The sequence below is a fragment of the Ranitomeya imitator genome, chromosome 9 (assembly GCF_032444005.1).
Source record: "Ranitomeya imitator isolate aRanImi1 chromosome 9, aRanImi1.pri, whole genome shotgun sequence".
In the NCBI taxonomy this organism is placed as follows: domain Eukaryota; kingdom Metazoa; phylum Chordata; class Amphibia; order Anura; family Dendrobatidae; genus Ranitomeya; species Ranitomeya imitator.
The window spans coordinates 58,392,203-58,412,390 of record NC_091290.1 but is presented as its reverse complement, the minus strand read 5'-3'; positions in this window follow the sequence as shown (position 1 = coordinate 58,412,390).

Below are 20,188 nucleotides of genomic sequence, written 5' to 3'. Positions count from 1 at the left end.
GGGTGATTTCAGCATCCCCATTGACACCCACAAGTCAGCAGCCTCCAAACTCCTTTACTTCATCCTTTGGACTTACTTAGTGGTCCTCCTCAGCCACCCACACAGACGGACACACATTAGACCTTGTCTTCACCCATTTCTGCTCTCTATCTAACTTCACAACCTCCCCTCTCCCTCTATCTGACCACCATCTACTCACTTTCTAATCCCTGTCCTCCTCACTGGTCACCCATGTCCAGCACCATGCGCACCCACGCAGGAACCTCGCACACCTAGACACCCACACACTCTCTGACTCTATCCTACCACTGGCATCCATATCCTCAATCCATGACACAGACACTGCCACTGCTTTCTACAATGCCACTCTTGCATCAGGTGTTGACATGGTCGCCCCTGTCATGCATAGCAGAGTGCGAAGAACCAATAGACAACCCTGGCACAATAACATCACTAAAAAGCTTCGGCAAGCATCCAGAATGGCAGAAAGGCGTTGGATGAAAACTCATTTGCAAGATGATTTAACTGCACTCAAACAAGCAACACTCACATTCAAATCAGCTCTCACCTCTGCTAAACAGGCCTACTTCACAACCCTCGTATCTTCCCTATCTCACAACCCCAAACAGTTGTTCAACACTTTTAACTCCCTCCTCTGCCCATCACTGCCCCCTACGAGTTTCCTAATTGTTGCCGAGCACTTTGCCACGCACTTCAAAAATAAGATAGACCAAACGAAGCAAATCTTTGACGTCAAACCACCACAACCCCTTTGTATACCAGACCAATGCCCTAACCCCATAACTTCCCTCTCCAAAATCACTGAAGGGGAGCTTGCTCATCTTCTCTCAAAAAAACACCTCACCACTTGTGCACTTGACCCCATCCCATCCCACCTCCTCCCCAACCTCACCACCACACTAATCCCATCCCTATCTCATCTCTTGAACCTATCACTAACTTCTGGTACCTTCCCCACTGCTTTCAAACATGCCACAATCACACCTATCCTCAAAAAGCCATCCCTAGACCCAAGCGCTATGTCCAGCTATCGCCCCATATCTTTGCTCCCATTTGCATCCAAACTCCTTGAGCAGCATGTCCATGCTACACTTTTCTCTCACTTTGCATCTAACTCTCTCTTCGACAACCTACAATCTGTCTTCCGTCCCCACCATTCCACTGAGACTGCCCTGACCAAAATTACTAAAGACTTACTTACAGCCAAAGCTAACAGACAATTCTCTATACTCCTCCTTCTAGACCTGTCCTCTGCCTTCGACACAGTTGAACACTGCTTCCTACTACAGATCCTCTCTTCCTTTGGGGTCAAAGACCTTGCCATATCTTGGATCTTCTCATACCTTATCAACCGCACATTTAGCGTTTCCTACTCCCATACCACCTCTTCATCTCGCCCCCTCTCTGTTGGTGTCCCTCAAGGCTCTGTCCTTGGGCCTTTACTCTTCTCAATTGATACACTTAGCCTAGGACAACTTATAAGGTCCTATGGCTTCCAGTACCAACTACAGTCTTGGCCAAAAGTATTAACACCCCTGCAATTCTGTCAGATAATACTCAGTTTCTTCCTGAAAATGATTGAAATCACAAATTTTTTGGTGTTATTATCTTCATTTAATTTGTCTTAAATGAAAAAACACAAAAGAGAATGAAGCAAAAAGCAAAACATTGATCATTTCACACAAAACTCCAAAAATGGGCCAGACAAAAGTATTGGCACCCTCAGCCTAATACTTGGTTGCACAACCATTAGCCAAAATAACTGCGACCAACCGCTTCCGGTAACCATCAATGAGTTTCTTACAATGCTCTGCTGGAATTTTAGACCATTCTTCTATGGCAAACTGCTCCAGGTCCCTGATATTTGAAGGTTGCCTTCTCGAAACTGCCATTTTTAGATCTCTCCACAGGTGTTCTATGGGATTCAGGTCTGGACTCATTGCTGGCCACCTTAGAAGTCTCCAATGCTTTCTCTCAAACCATTTTCTAGTGCTTTTTGAAGTGCGTTTTGGGTCATTGTCCTCCTGGAAGACCCATGACCTCTGAGGGAGACCCAGCTTTCTCACACTGGGCCCTACATTATGCTGCAAAATTTGTTGGTAGTCTTCAGACTTCATAATGCCATGCACACGGTCAAGCAGTCCAGTGCCAGAGGCAGCAAAGCAACCCCAAAACATCAGGGAACCTCCGCCATGTTTGACTGTAGGGACTGTGTTCTTTTCTTTGAATGCCTCTTTTTTTCTCCTGTAAACTCTATGGTGATGCCTTTGCCCAAAAAGCTCTACTTTTGTCTCATCTGTCCAGAGAACATTCTTCCAAAATGTTTTAGGCTTTTTCAGGTAAGTTTTGGCAAACTCCAGCCTGGCTTTTTTATGTCTCGGGGTAAGAAGTGGGGTCTTCCTGGGTCTCCTACCATACAGTCCCTTTTCATTCAGACGCCGACGGATAGTACGGGTTGACATTGCTCAATGTGGTACACACAAGGACACAGGACAGAGGTTGAGTCAACTTTAATCCATGTCAACTGGCTGCAAGTGTGATTTAGTTATTGCCAACACCTGTTAGGTGCCACAGGTAAGTTACAGGTGCTGTTAATTACACAAATTAGAGAAGCATCACATGATTTTTCGAACAGTGCCAATTCTTTTTGTGTTTTTTCATTTAAGACAAATTAAATGAAGATAATAATACCGAAGAATTTGTGATTGCAATCATTTTCAGGAAGAAACTGAGTATTATCTGACAGAATTGCAGGGGTGTTAATACTTTTGGCCATGACTGTATATGCTGATGACACTCAGATTCACCTCTCTGGCCCAGATGTCACCTCTCTGCTCTCCAGAATCCCGGAGTGTCTATCAGCCATATCCTCCTTCTCCTCTCGCTTCCTCAAGCTCAATGTGGACAAATCTAAACTAATTATATTCCTTCCATCTCGCATATCTTCCCTACCTGATCTATCTATCTATCAGTGGATGGAGGCTTATGCAAATCCTTCTGTCTATTTATGTAATCCCACACAGACTCATTGATGATGAGATCAGGCCTCTGTGGGGGCCATATCATCACTTAAGGGAACTTCTTGTTCTTCTTTACGCTGGACATAGTTCTTAGTAACATTATTTGTGGTTGTTTTTTTGCTGAAGAATACATTTGGAGTCATTCAGCCATTTTCCTGATGGTATTGCATGATGGATGCGTATGTGCCTGTATTTCTCAGTACTGAGGACTAGGGTTGAGCGAAACGGGTCGAACATTTTCAAAAGTCGCCGACTTTTGGCGAAGTCGAGTTTCATGAAACCCGATCCGACCCCTGTGCGTGGTCGGCCATGCGGTACGCGACTTTCGCGCCAAAGTCGCGTTTCAATGACGCGAAAAGCGCCATTTCTCAGCCAATGAAGGTAAACGCAGAGTGTGGGCAGCGTGATGACATAGGTCCTGGTCCCCACCATCTTAGAGAAGGGCATTGCAGTGATTGGCTTGCTGTCTGCGGCGTCACAGGGGCTATAAAGGGGAGTTCCCGCCGACCGCCATGTTACTGCTGCTGATCTGAGCTTAGGGAGAGGTTGCTGCCGCTTCGTCAGAAGCAGGGATAGCGTTAGGCAGGGTCCATTAAACACAAAACCGCTTGTGCTGTAGCGATTTCCACTGCCCAACACCACCTTCGGTGTGCAGGGACAGTGGAAGCTCCTTTTTTTTTTTTTTCCTCAGCGCTGTAGCTCATTGGGCTGCCCTAGAAGGCTCCCTGATAGCTGCATTGCTGTGTGTACGCCGCTGTGCAAACCAACTGCTTTTTTCAAAGCACAAATCCTCTTGTTCCTTCCTTTCTGCACAGCTATCTTGTTTGTTTGTCCACACTTTTTATTTAATTTGTGCATCAGTCCACTCCTTATTGCTGCCTGCCATACCTGGCTGAGATTACTGCAGGGAGATAGTAATTGAAGGACAGTTCCTTTTTTTTTTTTTTTTTTTGTGGGAGATTAAGATTGACATTTCTGCTAGAGTGCCATCCCTGTCTGTGTCATCTCTCACTCAGTGGGCCATAGAAAGCCTATTTATTTTTTTGCTTGATTTGGGTTCCAAAATCTACCAGAAAAAATCACAACATCAATCAGTGGGAGAAAAATATTGGCCTCAGGGCTTGTGTGCCACTCCTTACTCCTGTGTGTGCCATCTCTCACTCAGTGGGCCATAGAAAGCCTATTAATTTTTTTGCTTGATTTGGGTTCTAAATTCTACCTGAAAAAATCAATAAATCAATCAGTGGGAGATTAATATTGTCCTCTGGGCTTGTGTGCCACTCCTGACTCCTCTGTGCGTCATCTGTCACTCAGTGGGCCCTAGAAAGCCTATTTTTGGTTTTATTTGCTTTCTAAATTCTCCCTGAAACAATCATTTTATTTTCTTTGGTTTCTAAATTATTCCTGAAAAAAATCATTTTTTTTGTATTTTTTTTTCTCTCAAGTCTCCCTGAAAAAAAAAAAAAAATCTGTGGGAGATTCATATTGCCCCTTCTGCTTGTGTGCCAGTCTTGACTCCTGGGTGTGCCATCTCTCTCTCTCTCCCCAATTGTGGGCCATAGAAAGCCTATTAATTTTTTTGCTTGATTTGGGTTCCAAAATCTACCAAAAAAAATAACTAAATCAATCGGTGGGAGATTAATATTGGCCTCTGGGCTTGTGTGCCACTCCTGACTCCTGTGTGCGTCCTCTCTCACTCAGTGGGCCCTACAAAGCCTTTTTTTTTTTTTTTTTTCCTAAATTCTCCCTGAAACAATCATTTCATTTTATTTGTTTTATAAATTCTTCTGTAAAAAATAATTTTTTTTTAATTTTTTTTTTCTGAAGTCTCCCTTTTAAAAAAAACAAACACAAATCAGTGGGAGATAAATATTTACATTTGCGCTTCAGTGACAGTCCTGCGTGTGTGCCATCTCATTTGTTGCCAACAACAACAGAGTGTGTAACATTGTGGCTGATTTTCGTTGTGGTCTCACCCACCTGTAAAGGGGTAGCTAAATCATACTGAAGTTATAGCTCACCGTGTAAGTTGTGTGACAGCAACAAATACCGTTCGTTTGGTAACGTTTTTAAAACAATGAGGAAGTCTGGTGGAAGAGGTCGTGGCCGGGGGCGTTCATTGTCAGCTGGTAATGAGGGTAGTGGTAGTGGTGGAGCATCAGCTGGTCGTGGGAAAAAAAATATTGCACCTAAGTCTGGAGCTGTGGAGCCAGGTTCGTCGTCTGGCTACACAAGGCCTCGAACGCTCCCTTTTCTGGGAGTAGGAAAACCGCTTTTAAAGCCGGAGCAGCAAGAGCAAGTTTTGGCTTATCTTGCTGACTCAGCCTCTAGCTCTTTTGCCTCCTCTCGTGAAACTGGTAAATGTCAAAGCAGCGCGTCGTTAGTGGATGTTCACGGTCAGGGACAAGTCGCTTCCTTGTCCTCTTCAGCAAAAACAACAACAGAGAAGAATGCAGCAGGCGACACAACGGGTTACTCCATGGAGCTCTTTACACATACCGTCCCTGGCTTAGAAAGTGAAGCAGTTAACAGTCCATGCCCATTACAAGTTGAATCTGACATGGAGTGCACTGATGCACAGCCACAGCCAGACTACTATCCTGGTCCTTTGACTCAGACCACAACATTGCCATCGCAGGGTGCTGATCAAGAATCAGACCCTGATGAGACTATGTTGCCCCATCACGAACGCTATACCACCGACCGACACGGTGACACAGACGAAGTTGCACACGAGCTACAAGAAGAGGTAATAGATGACCCAGTTCTTGACCCCGATTGGCAGCCATTGGGGGAACAGGGTGCAGGCGGCAGCAGTTCTGAAGCGGAGGAGGAGGGGCCGCAGCAGGCATCAACATCGCAACAGGTTCCATCTGCCGGGCCTGTATCTTGCCCAAAACGCGTGGCAAAGCTAAAACCTGTTGGAGGACAGCGTGGCCATCCGGTTAAAGCTCAGTCTGCAATGCCTGAAAAGGTATCCGATGCTAGAAAGAGTGCAGTCTGGCATTTTTTTAAACAACATCCAATTGATCAGCGCAAAGTCATCTGTCAAAAATATTCAACTACCTTAAGCAGAGGACAGAATCTGAAAAGTCTCAATACAAGTTGCATGCATAGACATTTAACCACCATGCATTTGCAAGCCTGGACTAACTACCAAACGTCCCTTAAGGTTGTAGCACCCTCGGCCAATGAAGCTAGTCAGCAACGCAACATCCCTTCCGGCAGTGTAGGGCCACCATTTTCCGCACCACCTGCAGTATCTGTGCAGGTTTCTTTGCCAGGCCAAAGCCGTCAGGGTCAGGGAATCACCAGTTTCGTAATAGGAAACACTGCATCTAGGGCACCGGTGGCAACAATACCATCTCCCACCGTCTCTCAGTCTGCCATGTCCACCGGCACCCCCGCTAGTTCCACGATCTCCAGCTCTCTAGTCCAGCTCACCCTACATGAGACTATGGTTAGAAAAAGGAAGTACTTAGCCTCGCATCCGCGTACACAGGGTTTGAACGCACACATAGCTAGACTAATCTCGTTAGAGATGATGCCCTACCGGTTAGTTGAAAGTGAAGCTTTCAAAGCCCTGATGGACTACGCTGTACCACGCTACGAGCTACCCAGTCGACACTTTTTTTTCCAGAAAAGCCATCCCAGCCCTCCACCAGCATGTTAAAGAGCGCATCGTCCATGCACTCAGGCAATCTGTGAGCACAAAGGTGCACCTGACAACAGATGCATGGACCAGTAGGCATGGCCAGGGACGTTACGTGTCCATCACGGCACACTGGGTAAATGTGGTGGATGCAGGGTCCACAGGGGACAGCAAGTTTGGGACAGTTCTGCCTAGCCCACGGTCTAGGAAACAATTGGCTGTAGCCGTTCGCACCCCCTCCTCCTCCTCTTCGTCCTCCTGCAGAAGCGAGAGCTCGTCCACAGACCGCAGTCGCACAACCACTCCATCCGCAGCTGCCACTGTTGCACACCAGGTCTCCCATTATGGGGCAGCTACTGGCAAACGTCAGCAGGCTGTATTGGCTATGAAGTGTTTGGGCGACAACAGACACACCGCGGAAGTTCTGTCCGAGTTCTTGCAGAAAGAAACGCAGTCGTGGCTGGGCACTGTAGATCTTGAGGCAGGCAAGGTAGTGAGTGATAACGGAAGGAATTTCATGGCTGCCATCTCCCTTTCCCAACTGAAACACATTCCTTGCCTGGCTCACACCTTAAACCTGGTGGTGCAGTGCTTCCTGAAAAGTTATCCGGGGTTATCCGACCTGCTCCTCAAAGTGCGTGGACTTTGCTCACATATCCGCCGTTCGCCCGTACACTCCAGCCGTATGCAGACCTATCAGCGTTCTTTGAACCTTCCCCAGCATCGCCTAATCATAGACGTTGCAACAAGGTGGAACTCAACACTGCACATGCTTCAGAGACTGTGTGAACAGAGGCGGGCTGTTATGTTTTTGTGGGAGGATACACATACACGGGCAGGCAGTAGGATGGCAGACATGGAGTTGTCAGGTGTGCAGTGGTCGAAGATTCAAGACATGTGTCAAGTCCTTCAGTGTTTTGAGGAATGCACACGGCTGGTTAGTGCAGACAACGCCATAATAAGCATGAGCATCCCCCTAATGCGTCTGCTGATGCAAAGTTTGACGCACATAAAGGATCAGGCGTCTGCAGCTGAGGAAGAGGAAAGCCTTGATGACAGTCAGCCATTGTCTGGCCAGGGCAGTGTACAGGACGAGGTAGCGGGCGAAGAGGAGGAGGAGGACGAGGAGGATGATGGGGATGATTATATTTTTAATGAGGAAGCTTTTCCGGGGCCACTGGAAATTGGTGGCGCGGCAAGGCCGGGTTCTGGTTTTTTGAGGGACACGAGTGACGTGGATTTGCCTGAAACTGCCCCTCAACCAAGCACAACCGCAGATTTGAGAACTGGAACTTTGGCCCACATGGCGGATTATGCCTTACGTATCCTCAAAAGGGACACACGCATAACTAAAATGATGAATGATGACGATTACTGGTTGGCCTGCCTCCTTGATCCTCGCTATAAAGGCAAATTGCAAAATATAATGCCACATGAGAACTTGGAACTAATATTAGCAACCAAACAATCAACTCTTGTTGACCGTTTGCTTCTGGCATTCCCTGCACACAGCGCCCGTGATCGTTCTCACACGAGCTGCAGGGGCCAGCAGACCAGAGGAGTTAGAGGGGCAGAAATCAGAAGTGGCGTTGGCCAGAGGGGTTTTCTGACCAGGTTGTGGAGTGATTTTGCTATGACCGCAGACAGGACAGGTACTGCAGCATCAATTCAAAGTGACAGGAGACAACATTTGTCCAGTATGGTTACAAACTATTTTTCATCCCTTATCGATGTTCTCCCTCAACCGTCATTCCCATTTGATTACTGGGCATCAAAATTAGACACCTGGCCAGAATTGGCAGAATATGCATTGCAGGAGCTTGCTTGCCCGGCAGCTAGTGTCCTATCAGAAAGAGTATCCAGTGCTGCAGGTTCAATACTAACAGAAAAAAGGACTCGTCTGGCTACCCAAAATGTAGATGATCTAACCTTCATTAAAATGAACCACAACTGGATTTCGAAATCTTTTGCCCCACCTTGCCCGGCTGACACCTAGCTTTCCTATGAAAAGGTCTTGCCTGTGGACTATTCTGAATGCCTTTTCCAATCTCGTAATTTTCAGCACCTGATTGTCCAGCATACGACATGTTTACACCTCACTAAATGGCCAAACTCCCCACACGGGGCCGTGGTATCGACACTTGGCGACAGCACCCGTGAGAGTGCAGTTTGTCTGAAGAGGTGGGTGAGCCCGCTTTTGGTCGACGGCACTGCCACTGGGCCCCTCCTAGTACAATAAAGTGTCTCTGGCGGTGGTGGTGCGCACCCAACGTCAGACACACCGTTGTAATATGAGGGGCCCTGGGCCTGTACCGCCGGCCACAAGACAGTTTCCCCCCACCCCAGCTCAAACAGTGCTCTACCACTTGCAAAATTATCTCACAGCTCCACCAATGTTTAGTCTATGCGCTGACATCCTTCAATGCCTGCCACTGACAATACCATTGTATTGACATTTTTGTTATGTTAGGCCTTCGATGCCTGTCTGTGGTCACTCCTTCCACTAGGCCTCCACTGACCACACCACTGCTGCCCGTGTACCCCTGGAACCAATTTAAAATTGCCTACAGCCATGTGTTATTATTTTAGGCCTTCGATGCCTGTCTGCGGTCCATTCTTTCAACTACTACTACACTGACCAGGGCACTGCTGCCCGTGTACCCCTGGAACCAATTTAAAATTGCCTACAGCCATGTGTTATTATTTTAGGCCTTCGATGCCTGTCTGCGGTCACTCCTTCCACTAGGCCTCCACTGACCACACCACTGCTGCCCGTGTACCCCTGGAACCAATTTAAAATTGCCTACAGCCATGTGTTATTATTTTAGGCCTTCGATGCCTGTCTGCGGTCACTCCTTCCACTAGGCCTCCACTGACCACACCACTGCTGTCCGTGTACCCCTGGAACCAATTTAAAATTGCCTACAGCCATGTGTTATTATTTTAGGCCTTCGATGCCTGTCTGCGGTCCATTCTTTCAACTACTACTACACTGACCAGGGCACTGCTGCCCGTGTACCCCTGGAACCAATTTAAAATTGCCTACAGCCATGTGTTATTATTTTAGGCCTTCGATGCCTGTCTGCGGTCACTCCTTCCACTAGGCCTCCACTGACCACACCACTGCTGCCCGTGTACCCCTGGAACCAATTTAAAATTGCCTACAGCCATGTGTTATTATTTTAGGCCTTCGATGCCTATCTGCGGTCACTCCTTCCACAAGGCCTCCACTGACCACACCACTGCTGCCCGTGTACCCCTGGAACCAATTTAAAATTGCCTACAGCCATGTGTTATTATTTTAGGCCTTCGATGCCTGTCTGCGGTCACTCCTTCCACTAGGCCTCCACTGACCACACCACTGCTGCCCGTGTACCCCTGGAACCAATTTAAAATTGCCTACAGCCATGTGTTATTATTTTAGGCCTTCGATGCCTGTCTGCGGTCACTCCTTCCACTAGGCCTCCACTGACCACACCACTGCTGTCCGTGTACCCCTGGAACCAATTTAAAATTGCCTACAGCCATGTGTTATTATTTTAGGCCTTCGATGCCTGTCTGCGGTCACTCCTTCCACTAGGCCTCCACTGACCACACCACTGCTGCCCGTGTACCCCTGGAACCAATTTAAAATTGCCTACAGCCATGTGTTATTATTTTAGGCCTTCGATGCCTGTCTGCGGTCACTCCTTCCACTAGGCCTCCACTGACCACACCACTGCTGCCCGTGTACCCCTGGAACCAATTTAAAATTGCCTACAGCCATGTGTTATTATTTTAGGCTTTCGATGCCTGTCTGCGGTCACTCATTCCACTAGGCCTCCACTGACCACACCACTGCTGCCCGTGTACCCCTGGAACCAATTTAAAATTGCCTACAGCCAGCCCAATTTTTTTATTTTAGGCCTTCGATGCCTGTCTGCGGTCCATTCTTTCAACTACTACTACACTGACCAGGGTACTGCTGCCCGTGTACCCCTGGAACCAACATCAGAAAATATAAAAATAAGTATTTTGCTTACAAAAAAGAAAATACTGGAGAGATATCAAATGCAGACATTTTAACATTAAAAACAAACACACAACTAAAATCTGGTACAGTACTAAAAATGGCCACCAGCTACAATTACTTTCTCCTGCAAGTAGTTAACTGAAAGGTTTTTTAAATTGAAAACACAGATATGGCATCCACCGAGTGTTGTCCTGTCGCGTCTTCTTTATATTATTGCCGAGAAGATGCAAAACAATGAAAATAATAAAATCATTAATTACCAAAATAATAGAGAAAGTCAACACCACATTGCAAATAAACATTTATTCCAAATAAAGAAGCAGGGCGCGTCCGAGGGTGAGTATATACCTAATAAGAATATAATCACCCTCGGACGCGCAATGCTTATTTCCAACAGCCTTCCTTCCTAAGAATCAGCCCTTCCGTGGTGTAGAGAGACGTTGTGTTACACTCCAAGGTGTTCCCCAGGTTGCCTTTCCTGAGCTTCGATCTTCCGGCTCTCGTTTAGTAGTTGTTGGAAACTACGCTGCATTAGGCCTTCAAATTGGGTATGGGGTGTAGAGAGATGGTGTGTTCCACTCCAAGGTGTTCCCCAGGTTGCCTTTCCTGAGCTTCGATCTTCCGGCTCTCGTTTAGTAGTTCTTGGAAACTACACTGCATTAGGCCTTCAAATTGGGTATGGGGTGTAGAGAGAGGGTGTGTTACACTCCAAGGTGTTCCCCAGGTTGCCTTTCCTGAGCTTCGATCTTCATGCTCTCGTTTAGTAGTTGTCGGAAACTACGCTGCATTAGGCCTACAAATTGGGTATGGGGTGTAGAGAGAGGGTTTGTTACACTCCAAGGTGTTCCCCAGGTTGCCTTTCCTGAGCTTCGATCTTCCGGCTCTCGTTTAGTAGTTGTTGGAAACTACACTGCATTAGGCCTACAAATTTGGTATGGGGGAAACATTGGCGCATCTGCGGTCCCTCCTTCCTCTAGGCCTCCACTGACCTGTCTACTGCTGCCCGTGTTCCCCTGGAACCAATTTTAAATTGCCTACAGGCAGCCCAATTTATTATGTTAGGGCTTTGAAGCCTGTCTGCGGTCCCTCCTTCCACTAGGCCTCCACTGACCTGTCTACTGCTGCCCGTGTACCCCTTGAACCAACATCATAAAATAAAAAAAAAGTATTTTGCTTATAAAAAAGAAAATACTGGTGAGATATCAAATGCAGACATTTTAACATTAAAAACAAACACACAACTAAAATCTGGTACAGTACTAAAAATGGCCACCAGCTACAATTACTTTCTCCTGCAAGTAGTTAACTGAAAGGTTTTTTAAATTGAAAACACACATATGGCATCCACCGAGTGTTGTCCTGTCGCGTCTTCTTTATATTATTACCGAGAAGATGCAAAACAATGAAAATAATAAAATCATTAATTACCAAAATAATAGAGAAAGTCAACACCACATTGCAAATAAACATTCATTCCAAATAAAGAAGCAGGGCGCGTCCGAGGGTGAGTATATACCTAATAAGAATATAATCACCCTCGGACGCGCAATGCTTATTTCCAACAGCCTTCCTTCCTAAGAATCAGCCCTTCCGTGGTGTAGAGAGACGTTGTGTTACACTCCAAGGTGTTCCCCAGGTTGCCTTTCCTGAGCTTCGATCTTCCGGCTCTCGTTTAGTAGTTGTTGGAAACTACGCTGCATTAGGCCTTCAAATTGGGTATGGGGTGTAGAGAGAAGGTGTGTTCCACTCCAAGGTGTTCCCCAGGTTGCCTTTCCTGAGCTTCAATCTTCCGGCTCTCGTTTAGTAGTTCTTGGAAACTACACTGCATTAGGCCTTCAAATTGGGTATGGGGTGTAGAGAGAGGGTGTGTTACACTCCAAGGTGTTCCCCAGGTTGCCTTTCCTGAGCTTCGATCTTCATGCTCTCGTTTAGTAGTTGTCGGAAACTACGCTGCATTAGGCCTACAAATTGGGTATGGGGTGTAGAGAGAGGGTTTGTTACACTCCAAGGTGTTCCCCAGGTTGCCTTTCCTGAGCTTCGATCTTCCGGCTCTCGTTTAGTAGTTGTTGGAAACTACACTGCATTAGGCCTTCAAATTGGGTATGGGGTGGAGAGAGATGGTGTGTTACACTCCAAGGTGTTCCCCAGGTTTCCTTGCCATTGCTTCGGTCTTCCGACTGTCGTTTAGTAGTTGTAGAAAAGTACACTGCATTAGGCCTACAAAATGGGTATGGGGTGGAGAGAGATGGTGTGTTACACTCCAAGGTGTTCCCCAGGTTGCCTTTCCTGAGCTTCGATCTTCCGGCTCTCGTTTAGTAGTTCTTGGAAACTACACTGCATTAGGCCTACAAATTGGGTATGGGGTGGAGAGAGATGGTGTGTTACACTCCAAGGTGTTCCCCAGGTTTCCTTGCCATTGCTTCGGTCTTCCGACTCTCGTTTAGTAGTTGTAGAAAAGTACACTGCATTAGGCCTACAAAATGGGTATGGGGTGGGGAGAGATGGTGTGTTACACTCCAAGGTGTTCCCCAGGTTGCCTTTCCTGAGCTTCTATCTTCAGGCTCTCATTAAATTGTGGTTAAATGGAACAACTGCATTTGGCGTACTAGTTGGTTTGGGGCCTACTATCGGTGTCTGCCACTCCTTGCTGTTCTCCTGGTTTCCTGTCCTGAAATTCCATTTTCAGGCTCTCGTTAAGTAGTTGTTAATGTTAGACTGCATTTGGCCTACTAGTTGGGTTGGGGCCTACTATCGGTGTCTGCCACTCCTTGCTGTTCTCCTCCACTGAACAAAGCTGTGCCGCCTGTTTACTACTGTTGCCAATTTTGAACTGCATTTCGACTACTTACTGATTTGGCCCTACTCTCTGTGTCAGCCTCTCATTCCAGTTGTCCTCCACTGCAATGCCCCCTGGTTATTCCTGTGTTACCAATTTTGAACTGCATTTAGCCCACTTTATTCTTTGGGCCTATATCTGTGTTTCCACTTCATCGTGCCCATTGCCCAGCCAGTGATAGATGAGTCTGCTGGTACATTGACCCATAACGCAACATTCCCCGTGCATGCTACACAACAACATTGTGACCCTGCTGAAAGTCAGGTTGCTCTTCCCGCATACCATACCACCTTACACGGGGACAAAGAGGAAGGTGCAGATGAAAGTGCAGGTTCCTTCATCAGGTGGGGGGAGGAATACTAGTTGGCGACGTCACTGGCACAGGGCCTCTCATAGTACGCAAAAGTGTTGCTGCCGGTGGGAGGCGCCCCCGCCGTGCAAACACACCGCTGTACTTTGAGGGGCCCTGTGCCAGTGCCAATGCCAACAAGTGGGCCCCCCCTGCTTGCTCAGGATCACAGCACTTGCAAAGTTGAAATACTTACCTCTCCCTGCTCCACTGCCGTGACGTGGTCCAGATTTCCTGGGCCCACTAATTACTTGAACCAGCCCTACCCCACACAACTTTAGCCAAATGACCCCCAATTTCAAATGCCTTCCAATTATTATAAGGTAAATTACGCTTGACAAGCTTCATTAAGAAGAATGGATGGTTTTGACATTAAAATGGGCACTCTAGGTGTTTTCCTGGCCCCCACTCACTGCCGACTATGCTGCCCCATTGACTTGCATTGGGTTTCGTGTTTCGGTCGATCCCGACTTTACGTCATAATCGGCCGATTTCACTCGACCCGACTTTTGAGATAGTCGGGTTTCGCAAAACCCGGCTCGACTCTAAAAAGGTCAAGGTCGCTCAACTCTACTGAGGACACCAAAAATGAATAATGTTAACGAAAGTAATGCAGTTATTGCCCAAGGAAACTTAATGCCGACTTCCCTTCGAAATCAGAAGATGTCCAGCAGTGCCATCAAAACTGAAAGCAAGCAGTGAAACCCAGCTACCCCCATCTACTTTTCAGAGATGTCTGACCAGAAGTGGTATGCCTTAAAGAACTATGGACAAAAACCATACCGAGGACATAGAAACAAAGCCAAGTGACACAACTGTGCATGAAGACATGGGAACTGGGGTGCAGAAAATTGCAGCATGTATTCTGGACTGGCGAGTCACAGTGTGAAATATTTGGCTGTAACATAAGATGGATTGTTTGCCTAAACACTGGAGCCTGGTACAATAATGATCGTCTGCAGATAACAGTGAAGCATGGTGGAGGTTCCTTGCCAATTTGGGGCGGCATTTAATCACACGGACTTGGGAATTTGGTCAAGATTAATGATATCTTCAATGTGATAAATGCAGGCAGAAACGTATTAATCGTGCAATACCATCAGGAGGCATCTGGATCCAAATTTATTCTGTAGCAGGAAAATGACCCCAAACAAGGAGTCCTGGAAGTGATGTTATGGCCCCACAGAGCCCTGATCTCAACATCATTGAGTCTTTCTGGGATTACATGAAGGATTTGTGCAAGCGACATCCACAGGAGATCTCTGGTTACTTCTCCAAGATGTTTGGAACAACCTCGCTGCTGAAGTCCATCAAAACCTGTGTGCAAGTGACAAGTATTTTCCCTGGAAGAATTAATTGTGTTTTGAAAGTAAAGAGCAGTTACACCAAATATTTGTTTGGTTTTATTTTATCTTTTGTTCATTCACTTTGCATTTTATAAATTGATTAAAACAAACTAACACCTTCCTTTTTGTACAGTATTCTTACTTTGCAGCATTTTTTCCACAGCTGCCTAAAACTTTAGCACAGTAATATATATGCTGAGGGATAACACAGACAAAAATTGCCACAAACAGTCCAGTATCAGAAAAAAAAAGCAGAGACAGTATATTTTTCCCAGAGGTAAATTATATTAAATGTATCACCCTAAACTTCCATTCTTCTAATCTGGAAACCAAAACCTTCTAACTTCTAACAGAAAGGCGCCCTTGACACAATGTTATTTGTTATGTACGTTTTTTTTAATTATTTTCTATTTTACTTTCCTTCCCTTTGTATATCCTCTCCCTGCATTGAACTTTATTAATAAATATTTCTTTTTCTGATCTCATTAACTATATAGCTCTGTTCAAAGAGACACTGACAAATTCCAAAGCAAATACTCCACTAAATATTAGGGTTTCCCACTCTTTTTTTCTCAAATATTTCATAGTCTATTTCTATGAGGAAAAGGAAAGTCAAAGACAGACAAGTAGAAAACAATAGAATGTTGACATTTGGAGTTAAAAATAAATTATAGGGGTTTTCTTGGCTACAGATACATTACGGCCTGGACTTTATCTGACTGTATGATTTTGAATCCTAAAAGGGACCGTCACACTCAGCGACGCTGCAGCGATATAGACAACGAGCCGATCGCTGCAGCGTCGCTGTTTAGGTCGCTATAGAGACGTCAAACACAGCAGCTCCAGAACGATGCAGGAGCGATCCAGTGACGTAACGGCGACTCACTTATTGTTCTCGCTGGTTGTTAGCTCCATGTAAAACGTTGCTGGCATCGTTGCTTTTGATGTCAAACATGACGATACACGCCGACCTGACGACCAAATAAAGTTCTGGACTTCTAGCTCCGACCAGCGATGGCACAGCGGGATCCAGATCGCTGCTGCGTGTCAAACACAACAAGATCGCTATCCAGGACGCTGCAACGTCACGGATTGTTGTCGTTCTCGTTGCAAAGTTGCTGAGTGTGACGGTACCTTAACAGTGAGTAATGTACACACTGTTAGGACACTGCTCTGTTTCTCTCACCATCAGAAAAACATCATCTTGAGAAGGTTTAAGACAGTTCTGAAAATATCCACAGGTGCTTCTACCTATTCTTCTGTGAGGAAGAATGGGACTACATGGGCTTACATGCTATGGACCTGTAAGGTTAAGTAATGTTTAGAAGGAAAAAGACAAAAAATTAGAATATTTCATCTGGACGACTGATGCTGATCACGTGACACTTGGAGTAAGTTCTTAAACACTGAGGAGTCCTTATTTGAGACTTAAAGTAATGAAAATCCCATACAACCATGTCTACATCTACCCGTCTCAAATAATGGGCAATCACAGCATTTTATGGGATGCGTAAAACTTTTGGGTTAGCTGTAATACAACATGAAATACCCTCTGAAAAATGTATTCCTTCAGCAAGATAACAACCCCAAACCCATGGTAAGTGCTTACCAGATGAGGAGCCCAGACCTTAACACCTTTGAATGTATTTTGAGTTTCTTGGAACTAAAAATTTCACAAATGTCTCAGACTGGACTCCGGAGGTGTCTACATGGCACAATAGAAGTTGTTAGATTTAGGCTTTGCTCATCCTGCCCTCATACCATGTTTTATATTGAATAAAAAGACTTTAGAGAGTAAATTATGTGCTTGCGTGTTACATAGATGATACACACATATAATATATGTGAAGTACATTGAAGTACCTCAAAGTGCTCTCACACCGTGATTAAAAGTGCCTCACGTTATTACATGTGAACCAATAGTGTAATGTCTACATTTCTGTATGTAATCTATGAAGAATGCTGTGTGTATTGCAGCCACTCCGAACTCGCACCTGTGACGTCATCATGAATCTCAGTGGGACTCTTGGGTTCCTCAAACTTTCCAATTATCCAGTTGTTCATGGAATCAGTAGACTTGTTACATCTGCGCCCAGTGGGTCAAACCACACAACTTCTAGTCTTAACAAAACTTTTTAACATGTTTTTATGTTACGGCTACTGTTCAGTAGAGTTGATCAGTGGGGGTCTGGTTCATAAGATATTTTGCTAAACCTTGGTTTGAGCGATTGGTGGGATTTGAAGACCAGGGGTAGATATACCACCAGCACAGCCTGTTCAGTGGAAAAAAGGTCCCATGTGAAAGGTAATTTCTGCCAATATTTCCATAGATGTATTTATCTGCTGTTTCCTTTACTCTGACAATAAAAGAAGTTGGGAGATGAGACTGCTCAGTAGATGTCTTTATATATTTACGGTATTTGTTTTCCTTTTAGATAGCCTTTCACGGGACTTATATTCTGGATATGTACAAAGGAAAGCAGAAGCTAAGAAATCTGAATTTTCTCTGCCTAAAGATATAAATGATATTCTTTTTCCTTACAGGCATATTGTACTGGTACATAGACATACATCTCTTAACACATCTACACTATAAGTTAAAAAAACCTAAAAAGTAACAAAATATATATTTTCTATACAGTTGCTAAATATATTGGTGCAATGACATTAATATTACAATAATCACATTTTTATAATGTGCTTTATAAAAATAAATATTACAAATAATATGTACCTTTATTACACTCGCACAAAACAATCATCAGATTTTTATGATGAAGATGAGGGAATCTTTTAATATTCAAGTTATAAGACAAATGGGTAAGCGTGTAATTAATCTGCACTGCCGAATAACTAAAGGTCCGGACGTGCACTCATAAAGAAGTGTGGTGTATTCTATGCGTTTCGAAGTTCTATGACTTCTTCATCAGGAAGTACCACAGATGCAGGGGTTTTGATCAAACAATGGATTTCAGCAGCAACTACAGTACATGCTCACTGGAATTCATCCACATTATTATTGACAAAGACACTGCGTCATTAAAAGATATTGACACGGACACTGAGGATCTTGAAAAGCAAATTCTAAAAGATGTACTTGTGGAAAATATTGATAAAATCCTAGTGGACGTTAACAAGGATGCGGATAAGGGGGAAAGTGAAGTACAGTACAGACCAAAAGTTTGGACACACCTTCTCATTTAAAGATTATTCTGCATTTTCATGACTATGAAAATTGTAAATTCACACTGAAGGCATCAAAACTATGAATTAACTCATGTGGAACTATATACCGTATATACTCGAGTATAAGCCGGCCCGAGTATAAGCCGACCCCCCTAATTTTGCCACAAAAAACTGGGAAAACTTATTGACTCGAGTATAAGCCTAGGGTAGAAAATGCAGCATTTACCGGTGAATTTCAAAAATAAAAATAGATGCTCCATACCGTTCATTATTGCCCCATAGATGCTCCATATACAACTGTGCTATATAGAATGCTCTGCACCGTTGATTATGGCCCCATAGATGCTCCTTATAATGCTGTGCCATATATGCTCTGCACCTTTGATTATGGCCCCATAGATGCTCCTTATAATGCTGTGCCCCTTATATGCTCTGCACCTTTGATTATGGCCCCATAAATGCTCCTTATAATGCTGTGCCCCATATATGCTCTGCACCTTTATGGCCCCATAGGTGCTCCTTATAATGCTGTGCCCCATATATGCTCTGCACCTTTATGGTCCCATAGGTGCTCCTTATAATGCTGTGCCCCATATATGCTCTGCACCTTTATGGCCCCATAGGTGCTCCTTATAATGCTGTGCCCCATATATGCTCTGCACCTTTATGGCCCCATAGGTGCTCCTTATAATGCTGTGCCCCATATATGCTCTGCACCTTTATGGCCCCATAGGTGCTCCTTATAATGCTGTGCCCCATATATGCTCTGCACCTTTATGGCCCCATAGATGCTCCTTATAATGCTGTGCCCCATATATGCTCTGCACCTTTATGGCCCCATAGGTGCTCCTTATAATGCTGTGCCCCATATATGCTCTGCACCTTTATGGCCCCATAGGTGCTCCTTATAATGATGTGCCCCATATATGCTCTGCACCTTTATGGCCCCATAGGTGCTCCTTATAATGCTGTGCCCCATATATGCTCTGCACCTTTATGGCCCCATAGGTGCTCCTTATAATGCTGTGCCCCTTATATGCTCTGCACCTTTATGGCCCCATAGGTGCTCCTCATAATGCTGTGCCCCATATATGCTCTGCACCTTTATGGTCCCATAGGTGCTCCTTATAATGCTGTGCCCCATATATGCTCTGCACCTTTATGGCCCCATAGGTGCTCCTTATAATGCTGTGCCCCATATATGCTCTGCACCTTTATGGGCCCCATAGGTGCTCCTTATAATGCTGTGCCCCATATATGCTCTGCACCTTTATGGCCCCATAGATGCTCCTTATAATGCTGTGCCCCATATATGCTCTGCACCTTTATGGCCCCATAGGTGCTCCTTATAATGCTGTGCCCCTTATATGCTCTGCACCTTTATGGCCCCATAGGTGCTCCTTATAATGCTGTGCCCCATATATGCTCTGCACCTTTATGGCCCCATAGGTGCTCCTTATAATGCTGTGCCCCATATATGCTCTGCACCTTTATGGCCCCATAGGTGCTCCTTATAATGCTGTGCCCCATATATGCTCTGCACCTTTATGGCCCCATAGATGCTCCTTATAATGCTGTGCCCCATATATGCTCTGCACCTTTATGGCCCCATAGGTGCTCCTTATAATGCTGTGCCCCATATATGCTCTGCACCTTTATGGCCCCATAGGTGCTCCTTATAATGATGTGCCCCATATATGCTCTGCACCTTTATGGCCCCATAGGTGCTCCTTATAATGCTGTGCCCCATATATGCTCTGCACCTT